General features: G+C 46.3%; 1 protein-coding gene across 2 annotated transcripts in view; it reads left to right on the top strand.

Annotated features, from left to right (window-relative positions):
* NELL2 (neural EGFL like 2) overlaps nucleotides 1-15,557 on the top strand; it is a 482,922-nt gene that overhangs the window by 276,356 nt on the left and 191,009 nt on the right. The gene's annotated exons all lie outside the window — the stretch shown is intronic.

Here is a 15,557-nt window from a genome sequence, read left to right as displayed (position 1 = left end):
ATGTGTGGCGTTCATCTGGGCCTGGATGTACACAGCTGACATGGAAGGGGGCCGGCGGCCTGCAAGCCTGACTCAGCCCTGTTGTTTGAGCCTGTTACAGTCCTGAGGAAAGAATGAGAAGGATTCCTTCTCTGTGACAATGATTGCCTAAACCATTGAGTTCTTGGCTGCTCTGTCTGCACTAGCACAGCCTAGCAGTGGTAACCCACACCTGCTGGTGGAATGCACTGATTCTGAGACTTGCTTGATTCTGCTTGTCTTGCACGGTAGACTTGTAGAAAAGCAAACAAGCCTGTGAAGCATCTGCCTTATGTTTCCTACTAGTGAATCCTCCAACGTGTGTCTGTTAGGAAATAGCTGTCTTTTACGAACTTTTGTTGTTGTTGTTGTTTATTTGAGAGACAAGAGAGGGAGAGAGTTCCCATCTGCTGAGTCACTGCAGATGGGAGCCAGCATCCCATATGGGTGCTGGTTCGAGTCCCGGCTGCTCCTCTTCTGATCCAGTTCTCTGCTATGGCCTGGAATACCAGTAGAAGATGGCCCAAGTCCTTGGGCCCCTGCACCTGTGTGGGAGACCTGGAAGAGGCTTCTGGCTTTGGATAGACTCAACTCTGGCTGTTTTGGCCATCTAGGGAGTGAACCATCAGACGGATAGCCTCTCTCTTTGTGTCTCTCTTTCAAATAAATAAAATAAATCTTAAAAAAAAAATCTGTCCTAATATGTAGCTTAAAAAATCTTTGCCTTTTTATCAGCTCAGCTGTATGATGTTGGGCTTCTCTGAATACTGTCTGCTACAGAGGCCTAGAGAAGCATCACTCTGCTTTGTATTTGAGCTTTACCAGTGCTTATTTGCCAACTTTGCTTTGGAAAATGTAAAAGCAAACACTGCGTATGTTGGGCGGCTTTCTTGGCCCCTTCCTAGTTCCAGCTTCTTGTGGAGGAGGGGGTTTTGTTTGGACTGAGCGTTGCGCCTGGCTCCGTGTGGCAGATGCGTGCTTGCGCTTCCTCTCTACACCTGTGTTCTGTCTCTCCATGTATATATGCTGTGTGTACACATGTGTTCTCTGTACTCTTTGTGTAGGGGTGCTATGAATGTGTACTGTTTTAGCACACTCTCTACATGCGTGTGCTTACTCTCTCAGTGTATGCTGTTTCTACCTACATATATGTGCCCTCTGTTGTTTCTCATTTTTTCCTTCTAGTTTCCTGGCTCTGTGTTAGGTGTTTTCATTCCCCCCTTCTGTAGTGATGATCTTGCTGCTTGAGAATATTTTCCAGTATTCAGTCCCCTGTTCATGCACTGGAGGGCAGGTTTCACGTGGTGCGAGATAGCACTTCTCACGCTTCCATTGGGCTGGTGCCCGGAGGCATTTCATGGGGTGGGTTTGCTTGTCCTCCCCACCCTGCAGAGCTGCAGGGAGGCCCTCTGCTCTCTCTTCTGCTCCCAGGGGGACTCCCCTTGGTTATTTGTGTAGCTAAGCTCAGTGGCATCTGGAAGCACATGGCATGGTCCCCAAATGATGTACATCCTGTCTGACTCTGTTTTCTGAGGAGCTGATAGAAGAATTTGTTCTATGGGGGATGGAAACATTGAGGGGGACAACTCAGGGGAGCAGGACGAGGTGGCGTCTGGGACCTGCTGCCGTACTACAACAGTTTTTGAAGTGTGTTCTGTGTGTCCACCAGGAAGACAGGAGGGAAGAAAAATAGTGAGGAGTCTGCCAGCATAGAGTCAAGACGTGCAGCATGGCTGCGGCAGCAGTGCCCCTCCTGTGTTAGCCGTACGTGCTCTTCACAACGGCCTGGAAGCACGGAGGGAAACGGCAGTCACACTGCCAAGTGTTGGCTGCACGTAGCACATAACGCTTCAGAGAGCTGCAAGTGCTTTATTTATTTTCTGCCCCTGCCGGCGGTGCGTGCTGTGAGGAATTCCCTGGGGAAATTTCCTTTGCAGTGGGCCTGTAGCTAACCCTCTGGGGGAGACGGCACTGCAGGAACAGGCAGCTTCTCAGGGACCTTACCTGTCAGGCCAGGATCCCACCTTTACGTCAGACCCCTACTCCCTCTAGCCCTGTGTCGTTGGGTGGGCTGATTTCATCATGAGAGGTGTTGATTGAGAGCTGAGATCTCTGTATCGGAACCAATTTGCCTTTTATAGCCTGTTATTTACGAATGTGTGCAGATTTACCCTAATGAAGTTCCTATAAAGTAGAGCACTATTAACTTTATTATTTTTTTTTTCTTGACTCTTCCTCTCTACTAGTCTTCCATGTTATCTCTTTGATGTTTGGGTTTATTGCTGAAATACTTAATTTGGAAACCTGATCTTCAGTTCTGAGCATTTTCTTTTGGTAAATGGATGGATCCTTTCGTTGTGTTCACACTGTCCGAGTTTGGAGGGCTTGACTGTGTCACCCACAGCTGCCTGGCCCTTTCCAGTCCCATTCGATGGGCAGAGTGCACTCTGTTTAATTACTGTCCATGGCGACTGCATTTCTCAACTCGCAGTGTTTTACCTGATTCCCCTTTCAGCCGCAGGAGAGGTCTAGTGGCGATAAGAATGCCAACACGTGATTGATTTAGGTCTTGGTTCCTTTTCAAGAGTAATACATAGTGTGTTAAGTATTGATAGAACAAAGTTTGTTAAATATGTTGTACACAATCTTTAATTTTTATGGTGTCTACCAAATATAGAATCATGTGGAAATGCAAGAGGAGTCTACTGTCTATAAAATTAATGGGTGGGAAAAATAATACTCCTCCCAAATTAACGAAAGTGTGTCTGTTGCCAAGGGCTGAAATTTGCTGTTGAGTTTCAGACGTGGGAGTGTGAAGGGATGCCCATGTTTGTACGTTAGCTGGAATGGATGTTAGTGTTCTGAGCATTCTAAGGAGGCACTATTAGGTACTGTGACTTGTCATCTGTTGCTGGTGCTAAGTACTGCTGATTGGCTCGGTCAGGAGCAGAAGACTGAGAGCAGTATGTGACTGTGTCGCGGATGGACCAGCCAGGACCACAGGCCTCAGTTCCTGCCATGACTGCATTTGTGGGTGAGATAGATTCACTGGGGTGGAGTCTGACTACCTGGCTTAAACAGTACCTGGCTTGCTATGGTTTTTGCTCTATTTTCTATTAGTTTGTCACTCTGTGTTACCCTGTGGCTCGTTCCGTCAGTACTGAGTCAGAGTTTATTTGTTGCCCCTGTGCCGCTGTCATTCCAGTGGGCCATGTTGCTGAGCACCCTGCCTCTCCCTGGCACCCAGAGGCGCCTGCACAAACACGGGCCAGGAGGGCTTGAGGCCCGCCTTTGCTGCAGTGGGACATGGAAGCAAAGTTTCAGACTCAGAAGTGTGTATGTGGCATTTTTGCTGCCTTGCCCCTGTGTCAAACCTGTCTTCATGCCCCTTGTTGGCTCCTTGTATCAGCTTTTGAATCTTGGATTTTTACCTTGGTAGACGTCTCTTCAAGTAAGTGCTGTCACATTTTCCTCCTAGTTCATGGACCCAGTGACATGCCGTGAAGTGTGGATTTAGCTGCATGTGGTTAGGGTGGTTTCGTTCCAAATCATGGCACACTTTGATGTAAGTTGGCTGAAAAAAGAGAAAGTGCGTGACTTCATGTAGGACACAGCTCACAGGTTGTTACAGGGAAGGCAGGCCAGGGTCCAGCCTCGGCTTCTTACTGCCCTCCTTTGTTGACATAGCAGTTCCAGGAATAGCATCCAGACGCACGTGTACCAGCAAAGCAACGGAAACGTGGGTTCCGTGCGTCAGACTGTTAGAGGCATAAAACCTTTCCCAAAGGGCCTCTCATCACTTCCCTTGTTTCTCACTTGCCACAGTGGAGTTCTGTGCCATAGCTCACCCAGTCCTTACCACAGGGACTTGCAGGGCCCTGCTGGGCTGAGGTAGAGATTAGGTGGACTGACACTGGTCGGTTGCTCTGTACGTAGCCAGCCTCTGTGTGTGCGAGCTGTGCAGGCTGCATGTTCCCCGTTGCCCACTGCACTGTTTTTAGCAGGCAAGAAGCTACAGACCACTTCTCAGTGCATGTGTAGTGAGACTAGTGTGTTCATAAGGAAACTGCATTTTGTATAAATTTAACATCTCACCGTGTCATTCTCTTACTTTTTCCAAGTATTCTTAGCTCTCAGTGTAGAAATGTGGAAAATTTTTTTGAGACTTGGGTCAGATACACTGTTGACCCTTGAGTCAGCTTCTAGTACCACCATAGGCTACACTGACCAAGATGTTTAGCATGTTCCTGGAACTTGACATTTCATACAATTTAGATTTATCATTGTTTTTTTCCTCTGAAATTTTTTTATTTATGAGAAATCACAGAAGCCTTTGTTTATGTTTTCTATTTCTCTTCGTTTTATTGATTAATGATACACATATGCACCCACAAATATCATTGCAGATCACGGCAGGTGAAATATAGGATAAGTGTGAGGTGCTAAGAGAGGCAGCTCTTCAGATTTTACTTACTGGTGCCATTTAAGATCAGAAGGATGAGTATACAATGTGTTCATGTCAGCATGTATGCACACACATGTATGTGTATGTGTGCATGCATGTGGTTATGTAATGTGTTTGCACATGTGTGTGGGTGTATGTGTTTAAGTGTATGCGTGTCTGCACATGTGTGCGCTGTGTGTACATGGATGAGTGCTTGTGTAATATGTGTATGGGTGCATGCAATTGCACATCCGTGTGCATGTGATTGTGTTGCTGTTTGTGTGCACATGTGATGATTTGAATGTGTGTGTGGTTGTGTAATATGTATGTGTATGTATATGTGTGTGAGTCTGTGCATGTGTGTGTATGGGTAGTTGTGTAGTATGTCTGCAAGTGTACATGTGCTTGTGTGTGTATATGTGTGGATATGTAGTATGAGAGGAAGCCTGTGTGTGTTTGTGTGAGTTTATGTATGTGCATGTGAGTGTGTGTATGTGTCTTTGTATGTGGGTGTGTATATGTGTATGTATCTGAGTGTTTGTGTATGTGTGTGTATTGTGAATGCATGTACATATATATATTAAGTGTGTGTGTGTGTGTGTGTGGCAGGGGAGGAACTGTTCCAAATACAGAGAGAACAAGGATTAAGTCCTTGAGGACATTAAGAGCTTGGGTTCTAAATGCCAATGTTCTGAATCATTGCAGGCTGTGAGTGGGAGAGAAATGAGAGATAACACTTTAAATAAAAATTGATGCAAATGAACGTTGCAAAATGAGTCTATGAAATCAAACTAATTAGCTCATCAGCTCACGCATTTACCCTTCTTGTTTTTGGTGAGGGCACCTAGGCTCTGGTCCCGAAGCACATTTCAGGTGGGATACCTGAGCATCCCGCAGTCACTGCTGAGCACTGGGTCTCAGGCCGTTCTCATCGTACCGCCAAAAGTGTGTGCACTTTGAGCAGCACTGCCCCACGCCCGCAGACCACAGGCCCTGGCAGCCATAGCTCTCCTGTGTCTCTGAGTTCAGCAGCTGTAGTGGCCACATGCGAGAGCGTTTGTGTGGATTTGTCTTTCTGTGCTTGATGTTTTTCATTGGTCACATTCTCCAGGTTCATCCACGTTGTCTTAAATGGCTGAATTTCCTCTGATGGCTGAATGATACCCACTGTTCATATACCACATTTTCCTTACCTGTTTGTCCCCTGTGGACACTGGATTGGTCTTTTTCTTGGCTGTTGTGAAGAGTGCTATGTTTTTTTTTTTAATTTTTAATTTTTTATTTCATAAATGTGAATTTACAGAGTGCAACTTTTGTATTGTTGTGGCTTCCCCCCCAACCTCCCTCCCTCACGTGGCCCTCCCCCCCCCCCTCTCCCATCCCGCCCTTTATCGAGTTTCATTTTCAATTACCTTCATATACTGAAGATCAACCTAGTATATACTAAGCAAGGATTTCAACAGGCTGCACTCACACAACCGCACAAGGTGTAGGGTATTGTTCGACTAGTAGTGTTTTTAAGTTTCATAGTAAAACACATTAAGGACAGAGATCCTACGTGGGGAGCATGTACCCAGTGACTCCCGTTGTTGATTTAACAATTGGCACTCTTATTTATGTCAGCAATCACCCAAGACTCTTGCTATGAGCTGTCTAGGCTATGGAAGCCCCTTGAGTTCACTGACTCTGAACTTGTTTAGGCAAGGCCGTGTCACAGTGGAGGTTCCTTCCTCCCTTCAGAGAAAGGCGCCTCTCTCCTTGATGGCCTGTTCTTTCTGCTGGGGTCTTGTTCACCAGGGTCTTTCATTTAGATTGTTTTTTGCCATCGTGTCATGGCTTTCCATGCCTGTGAGACTGTCATGGACCTTTTAGCCAGATCTGAATGTCCCAAGGGTTGATTCTGATGCAGGAGTGCTATTCTGGGCATTTGCCATTCTATGAGTCTGCTGTGTGTCCTGCTTCCCCCGCAGGATCATTCGAAGAGTGCTATGTTAACTATGGGAGTGTAGGTAGCTCTCTGGGACTCTAAACTCATTTCCTTCAGATAGACGTGCGCACACACAGAGAGAGCAGTGAGATCACTGGGACCTATGCTGTGATGGCATTTTCTTATCCATCAAGCAAAGCCTCGTGTTGCTGACATTTGGTTAGATGTTTGAGATATGGATACAATGACACAGTCCTAATTGTTGATAAGTTTACAGTTAGTGAGGGGCAGTATATTGCAAATGTGCTGGGTGCTGTGTTCAAGATACATAGAAAGTGCTGTGGATTCATAGAATGGAGGAAAACATTCATTTGGGGGAATCGGGGAGAACTTATGAAAGGCGTCATGTTAGAATAAATTGGGATTTTATTTCTTTACCAGGAAGTCTTCCTTGACTACTATTAACTGGTACCTGTGATGTTATTCTTGTGTCTTCCAGCAGCTAAGCTGTCTATATTGTGAATTTGTAGTTTGTTGCTGTGGATTCGTTCTGAGAGGAGAAGCGTGGTGGGGACAAGAGGTGTGGAGTCGTGACGCAGACACTGGGAGTCAGGTGAAAGCAGGCTAGAGGCGAGCAGCTCGCAGACCCGTGTATTTCAGTTGGTGCAGCAGCTTATGTAGCCGAGGCAGCCGATCCGGTCAAGGGGTGGTTTATGCCGTAACCAATCACTGCGTGTTGCCAGGCAGACTCCTTTTGCCATGTGGGTTCCGAAGCCATTCCTGAGTAACTGATGCTCGCTCACCAGCTCTGTCTTGGCACGGCCTTCTCATTCCTCCACAGTAGTTGATCACACATTTCTCTGTAGCCAACCTTTTGTCTTTTCTGTTGTCATTTTTATCTGGGTTTTCATTAGGACCTGGAGAGCAAGAACTTTCTCTAAGTTGGGTGCTGGAGGGAGGTATGCAGAAATGGAGAGGAGAGTCGAATTTAGTAACTAAATGACCAAGTGAAATTAACAAAGAAGGAGACCAAGTGTGGTAACCGGGAGACGGTCAAGAGTGAGTCTGTGTGGGCCCATCGCAGCTGGTGGTGGGGTGGGCAGCCGAGCATTTACCATGAGGCTGTTACAGGCATGGGAGAATGTGCCAGAAAGCAATTACAGGGAAAGGCACAGTTTGGGCTTAAAATAACAGTACCAGTGTGGTTCTTTTCTCTCCCTTTGTTTCTCCTTTTCCTCTCTCCCTCTTCCTCTCCATTTCTTTCCATTTTCCTTGCTGTTAATGCTATTTTATTACATTTGTAAACATAAGTAGCTAGTTTATAAGTTAAGAAACCTTGGGAAAACATTTGCTAAGATTCTTACAGTAACATCGTATGAATTACGAACTGGAATTATCTGGGTTGAGATTTGTAATGAAAGCTGCCTAAGTTAAATAGTTGAGTTAGTCTGGACCAGTGATCCCAAATGCTGGTTCATAGATTGTGACATTACATGGACAGTGGTTCCTGGGCCCCTTGCCTAGAGAGCCTGATCACTGGGCTTGGATGCCACATCTGGACCTTTGCAGCAGTCTCTTGTGCAGGTGAGACTTGATCGTCATTGGCCTATAGCCTACTGATGGGCCCAGCATCCTGATCGTCACATGGGAGCTGACTGGCGTGTGGTTTCCCCACGATCTGCTGAGTCAGTGTCGGCATTTAAGCAAGGTGCGTGGTGAGCAAACGCTCGTGAGTGATGTGTGTGCTTTGTTCAGAGATTGTCCACTGGGCAAGACAAGCCTGGACACACAGTTCCCTTGATGGGATTTCCCTGTTAACTATGTTTATTATGTTTATAACTGTAGTTTTATTAAGCAGCTATAAATATATGAATCTGTACAAAATAGGTAAACCAATGTAATATTAATGTGAAAAGGAAATCTGGTGTTTTGTAAAACTTTATTTGGATGATTCAGAAAAAGTTTATAGATTCAGAATATTTTTAAGAAAGTACTATGGAAAGTGCTATGGAAGGAATAGAATTAGAAAGATCCCTCTGTGGTTTGCTAACCAAGTATCTATCTGACACCACTTACAAAGCAAAGCAGAAAACTCCAAAACATGCTGAAATCGGCATCCCACTCAAGGTCTTTTTTATGTGATGAAGGCTACATGAGGTCCACCCAAGGAGTCCATACTGAGGGAGCAGGTTCTACGTCAGAACGTTCCTAGTGAGTGTAGGTTTGTGTGTTCACAGTTGGAGTGCTCAGTGCACGCATTTATTGTCAGCTGTGATTTCTCAATGGACCTGATGATTTTCAAACAATGGACCCTATACTTATCCAGAAAATGTGGAGTAAAAAGGCTTCTGTTGCATGTCCATGTGGCCATCTCCGTTTAAATGTTACTTTTTACCTTCTTTTTTCTCTACATGATAAAATAATTCTCAACTTAGCTGAAGTGGAACAGGTTGTAAAAACACAAAGGCAGCAGTCCTGCAGTCCCAGTCTTTCTGACTGGTCTGGGATGGGACTGGGGCCAAGGGAGGCGTCCTTGCTGTCCGGATGATTCTGGCCCCAGGGATCCAGAAACCCTGGCTCTGGGGATGGAGATGCAGTGAAATGCAGTGTGTAACAGGTCACCTCCGGAGGACACAGGGCTGCCCACTCTTCAGGATCCTAGGGTTGCTGTTTTCTCGGGCCTGTTGTATCTGTTGAGGACTGAGATCACGTCGAGGTGTATCTCTGCAAGAGCTCACTTTCAGATGCTCCTCCCCTGGGTGTGAGTCCAGGGCCGCTCTCATGACCGAGTTCGTGGAGTTCGTGCAGGGACTTGCTTCCCGCACATGGACAAAGCTCTGTGCAGGGGGGAGGGTGACTTTGCTGTGGTCTCCTGACGGAGGGGTTCTCCGGCACCGTTTCTCACGGGTACCAGGGCCTGCCGCACTACTGCTGCACATACTTCCCTGTTGATACTGGGGTGCTCTCTGCTTTCCCTGCAGCTCCCTCGCACATGCACTTTGGTCAATTTGTCTGTCCCACTGCTCTCTGTGTGCTCTCTTCCCTCCGCACTGTGCAGTACTCCTGCTTGTCTTGTTCTACACCTCGCTTCCTCTGATTCCCTGACCTGGTGCTTCTTACTTTCCTTAGGCTTGTGTTCTTGGCAAAATGGGAGGAGCATTACTGTGGCCTTAGGGACTGCATTGAAGAGGGTCCTCCTCCTACCACCCATGTAGTGCCCCTCTTCCCTGCTTTGCCCACACAGTCTGCACAGTCACTGTTCCTGCATCTTTATTGTTATCTCTCAATTGAGCACAAGCGTGGCCATACTTGAAAATTCACGAAGCTTTCATGGTCACCATCTCCTTCACACTGAGGTGTCCCTAGAAGTTGCCAAACATTTTGGATAAGCCCAAAGTTGAATGTTCTCATTGCAAACATGGCTATTGTGATGTTCTCATCGTGAATGATTCCCTAGGTTTTAGTGGTTGGAGAGGTCCACAGAGTGCCTGTCGGATGGGTTCCAGCCCTGGCTCTGAGGCTGCCATGTGTGAACTTTACTTATTGTGTGTGTGCTGTTTTGTTTGTAGAGTGATCCTGAAACTCACCACCTCCTGTGTTCAAGTGAGCACTGAAACAAACAATGTAGTTTTCCTCCAAATCTTTATCTCCATTTGTTTAATTTAGTGTTCTTATTCCTGAGGGACTAACCACTTTGGTTATCTTGCTTTTTACAAGACTGTTCTGTGGCCTGTGAGCCAGGATCAAGACTGTGACATGGGGGTTAAAGGTAGATCAGTCAAGGGTGTTTCAGGTTATATTTCATGTTGCGGTTTTTGAGGTTAGAGTCCTTCCTGCCTTCCTGCTGGAATAGACCTGGCCTTTTTGCTGTTACCCTTTAAACACCCAGCTCTTATTTTCCCAGTATATAGGCCTCAACCCAAAGGCTGTTCTGGACAGGTGTCTGCATTTTTTGCTCTTGTTCTAGTTTGGAAGTTATTTTTAGCCTCCTTTGCCTCCTAACCCTGCACTGCTGGTGGCTTCCTGGTATTTTAGGGCCTGTTCTCTTTTTGGAAGAACAGGCTACTGACCTCAATTCAGGAAAGATGCTCTGTTGTCCTTTAGAAGCCGGAAGACTTGCTGTGTGTAACACAGGGGACAAGCGGTGGTGCGGACACGCTCATCATCTCGTTTCCTGAACTCTCGTATTAGTGTTGCCAACAACTAAATACCCAAGAGATTTACAGGAAATGATCCTGTGTACTTAATGAATCTGTGAATTACTTGGGTGCTATGAACTGCTGATCATTTTAAATAGCATTGACTCAGAGAAATTAGAGTTATTTGGAGGAAGGGGAGAGTTTGTCACCCAGTTGCCCGGGCAGCCTCCTCTGAGGTTGTTACCCTGTGCTGTGCACACCAGAAGTGGCTGCACTGACGGTAGCCGTCCACCTCCTCTCAAGCTGTGGGTGAACCAGCCCCCAGGTTGTTTAGAGCACTTCTGCACAGTCTTTATTGTAACATGCGGAATCCAAAGATGAGACCAGCTGGGAAGGGAAAGGCGAGGTTCTGAAAGTTCAGTTTACTCACTCATTTCAGGTCTTGCGCCAAGCCATGGGAGTTTGTTATGCAGGGCAGTGCTGAGTACCAAGTAAGATTCCAACATAAGGAAGGCACAGTCCCTGTACTCAGGTGGGACCCACCTAGAGCAAAGGGTGTGGGGTCCGTGCTGGACAGAGGTTTGTGCAGAGTACAGGAGAGAGGAATTTGTATTACTTGGTGCTTAAGACTTTTATTGAAACCCTTTTTAAAGATCTATGTATTTATTTGAAAGAGTTGGGGGGGGATGTCTTCCTTCCACTGGTTCACTCAGCACATGGCCTCAACAGCTAGAGCTGGGCTGATCTGAAGCCAGAATCCAGGAGCTCCTTCTTGGTCTTCCACATGGGTGCAGGGACCCAAGCACTTGGGCCGTCTTCAGCTGCTTTCCCAGGTGCATTAGGAGGGAGCTGTATCAGAAGTGGAGCAGCCAGGACTCATACTGGCAGCCCTATGAGATGCAGGCATTGCAAGTGGTGGCTTAACCTGCTATGCCCCAGCACCGGCCCCTGAAAACATTTTTTAAGAATTGACTGCAAGTGAGTCTAGACTCCAGAAAAAGATTATGGGCTGGATAAAAGTCACATAGCTGACTAGAAGTTTTAAAGAATATTAAAACACTTTCAGGTATTATTATTATTTTTTGCTTGATACTACAGAATCTCTGCATCATGAATGCATTTACTGTACATTCTCTTTGAAATGCTATAATAAAAATCAAATATAGGTGTTTGCGGTTAATGAGTGACTTTGATTTGTGTCTCACTGACTATCATGTTGACTGAGAGAAGTAACTGCTTTGACCCATGGGGTTGTTAGGAGCTCTCGCAAAGGAGATCAAGAGCTCCGTGGGAACTCTGTTGCTGCGTGCAGGTCTGCCCTCCACAGCCAGCTTGGTCAGAACACAGAGCAGTGATGGTTGGAGTTCTCAAGCTGATCGTAAGGAAACCCTAAGATCCATGTCTTGCCTAAGGGGATTATAGTGGTTTCCTGGCATCTACAGCTTCTAGTTTTTGTTGGGACATTTTAGAGGTGTTGATACCCATTGAGGAGTTTGAAGTGGACGCACAGGAAAAGCTGAACATGAAGCAAGTGTGGAAATGTTCAGAAGTGAAATGTGGTGTGATCTGCAAAGTCATTTTAGGTGGATTTGGATAATTCTGTCTACAAACATTTGCAGAATTTGATTTAAGTCCACTTAGAGGGATCTGCAGTTGCTGTCTCCGCATCAGTGACCTCTAGCTCAGGATTCTTCATTTTTACTGGAATTTAGATATTTCTGTTTTACTGGTTTCTTTCACTTAGCCATTTCTCAATCTGAGCTATACTTTTTTTTTTAACAATCGATGACTTTCAAATTTGCATTTGACTTCCTACTTGCTGTTAGCTGTATTTGCATTGTTAAACTGGGAAGATGTGAAAGTGATGTACAGGAATGGCTTTTGGGTATTATACTGCTAGTAAGTGTGTAACTTGTGATGTTCAGTGTAGCATTGGCAAAGCATATGCCAAATTGTTATGTCATCTTACTTAATTTCTCCAGGATTTTCTCAGTGTTCCCACTTGGGGCACAACAGGCTGTTCTCTGGGAGCCATGAGTGATGTATGTACATGGACCAGGATGCTAGAGTCACAGCAAATACATAAGTGACATTGGTTAATGGCAATGGTTAAAGACTGGCTGAATGGCTGTGAGTTAGTCTGATTTCATCAGGGACTGAGCTTGGTCTGCAGTGTGTGAAACAGCTGTGTGAGTATGTTTATGTACATCTACCCAGAAGCTTCGTATCTTAAAGTATACACACACACACAGTACATTCAGTTGATCAGTCAGCGTCCTGATAGATAGAATTCCCCCTGAAGCTGGTCAGTGATTCGAGGCACAGGAGTCTGGAGTTACATGCCAAGGAGCGCAGTGCACACTCACGTTCATGAGCAGCATTAGAAAAGAGGTGAAGCCATGGTTCATGCACATAATGTGTTCCCGTGGCTGTTGATTCTTTGCTGCCGTAGCCTCTGCAGGGGAATGGTAGGCAGGCAGGTGCTTTTCCTACATGGAGTCCAGAAGTGGTCCTGCCGCCTGGGTATGGCCACTGGCATTGCTGTCCTCCGTGACTGCCTTCATGGCTGGCACTGGGTGAAATCGGGACAGGCCAGGTCTGCTTCTCTGGACGCTCAGTTTTGCTAGAACTCAGCCCTTTCTGACCTTATTTCAGCATGCCATCTGGGCTTCCCTTTAGTGGAGCTGTTGTCCTTTCTCCTCAAACATGTGTTTTCAGGTTCCACTGTCTCATACTTCCTCTTGCCTGTGAGGCTGCCGTGGCCCATAATGGGTTAGTGTGATAGCCACTGGGCAGCTCATTCTTCCCAGGCACCCTTGCTCCTAGCTTGTCTCTTCTGCTGTCGACCCTGGCTGACTTAGGAGACCATACGGATTGCCAGGGGAGGGGCTTGCGAGAGATTTGGAGCCGGAGGAGGGTGGTTTGCCATGCGTCATCCTGCTCCCACCTACTGCAGGCTGCTACTGTGCCCTCCTTGGCAGCCCAGCTCCCACCACCTGTCTCCTCTTCTTGTTCTGTCACCCAGGCATAGGGAGACTTCCTACCTGTACAGTCTGTGCCCATGACCAGCCTTGTTTGTGCCTCTTCCAGCTGCCCGTTCCTGAGCTGTGCCTTCCCAGGAGGCCGCCTTTCATCTCCTGTGTTTCTGTGTCACCTCCGGTTCCCTCCCCTTGGCCTTTCCTTGGGTTTCTGTTGTCACTGGCCGTGGATGAGCCTGCATGCCCTATTGGGTGAGAGGGTGTGAGCCACGGCTCACTCGGGTAGATCCCCTTGCCCAGCAGGAGGCACGTGCCGTGGAGGAGCAGTCAGTGCACACATGTAAAATGTGCGGGCGGAGGTCGGGCCCTTACCCTGGCGTCCTCTTAGGAAAGGCCCGGAGCCACTCTGGTGGGCTTTTCACGATGCTGGCAGTCCTTCTGGGAATCATGATGCGTCTTTTGTTCTGTTCCACTTTTTCTCCCCCACAGAGCTAAGGGAAGGCGTATCCTACTGGCTTTACTGGGTATCCCACGGAAACGTGGGTATTCCACGGTTCTGCAGAGTCCGAGCACTGGGTCAAGAGTGAAATGGGATGGAGGCCACTCAGGTGCCTTTGCCCTGCGCTGTCACCCTGCTGTGCCCACTGTTGAATGAGAGCCAGGCAGTTGTGGTCTCCTTCACTTCCCTGCTTCTCTCTTTCTGCCAAGCTCCATTTGGTGCCTTATTGTCCCATACGTTGCCTGTTTGGGTTCTTTGAATTAGAGTTGAGAGTGGTCCATCTGCTCTGCCTGAATATTAAATTATCCCAGGACTTTGTTTGAGGAGACTTGCCCTGTGCGTTGCACAGAGTTCCCTTTGCCCTCTTGTTCACACCCTTGTATCTGAATAGGCTGCACTCATCAAGGCAGGGACCTTCTAAGGGTGGGTGCTGAACAGAAGTAAAAGGCTTTATTCATCTTTATTATAAAATGCAGCACTTAGTAGGTGTAAGTAAGCTTGCAATATGTCAGATCTTGGTATTTGGAGGTTACTGGGTTTCAGAAGTTATCAAAAAAGAGCATGCTCTAAAAGTGACACATTGAAGAGACATGTTTTGCAGTGAGGTTCATTAAGTAAATGCACGCACCACTTTAATTCCTTGCATGATACAGAGCATGCAGCTGACAAGTCTGCACCTTCATTTGAATATTCATGAATGAGCAAGTTTCTGCCAGCCTTTAAGTAATATAATTTATGAAAATGAATTGTGTTCTTTTCTAGCAAGCTGAACATGTTCGATGTATATTATGCGATCACATTTGTTAATAAAAACTGAGTAACATTGGCTGAAGGGTAGCATTTAAGAAATGTGCATGGTTTCCATTATTTAAATGTACACTTTTAATTAGTGAATTTTTCAATGAGGATGAAAATTGTGTCACACTTAAGGTGTGAATATTTATGTGGCCATATATTGATATTAATAAAAGTATGTCTAATCTTTGCTACTGTAGGCAAATTGATAGCTTTAAAGGTAATGGGGAGAGCTAAATTCCTAAGAGTGAAACAGTTTCTTCTAACTCATAAAGTGGAGCTGAAAGTAAATGTGTACATTGACTTGGTAGAATCTATAGGACATTATAGATGAAAGTTGGGGACAGAGGTTTGGCTTGGCTGTTTATCATACCAGGTAAATGGCCACCTCCCATATTGGTGTGCCTGGGTTTGAGTCCTGGCTCTACTTCTGATTCCAACTTGCTGCTAATTTGGACCCTGGGAGGCAGTGGTGATGGCTCAAGTAGTTGACTCTCTGCTGCTGTGTAGGAGACCTGGTCTCCAAGCTTCTGCCTTTGCTCTGGCCCATTGTGAGAGTGTAGGGATGGGGATGTGCGTTTTGTTCTCTCTCTCTCTCTCTCTCTCTCTCTCTCTCTCTCTCTCTCTCTCTCAGTGAATGAGAAAAACCAAGTGCCAGAGGCAGTGTATGCTTTGTACTCACTTCCACTGGTCTTTGAATAACTGCCTTTGTAGTTCTGGATGTTGTTGAAGCATCAAAAATTCTGGATGCTCTTTA

Source organism: Lepus europaeus, chromosome 6 (assembly GCF_033115175.1).
Source record: "Lepus europaeus isolate LE1 chromosome 6, mLepTim1.pri, whole genome shotgun sequence".
Lineage (NCBI taxonomy): Eukaryota > Metazoa > Chordata > Mammalia > Lagomorpha > Leporidae > Lepus > Lepus europaeus.
This window is presented reverse-complemented; position numbering and strand designations above follow the sequence as displayed.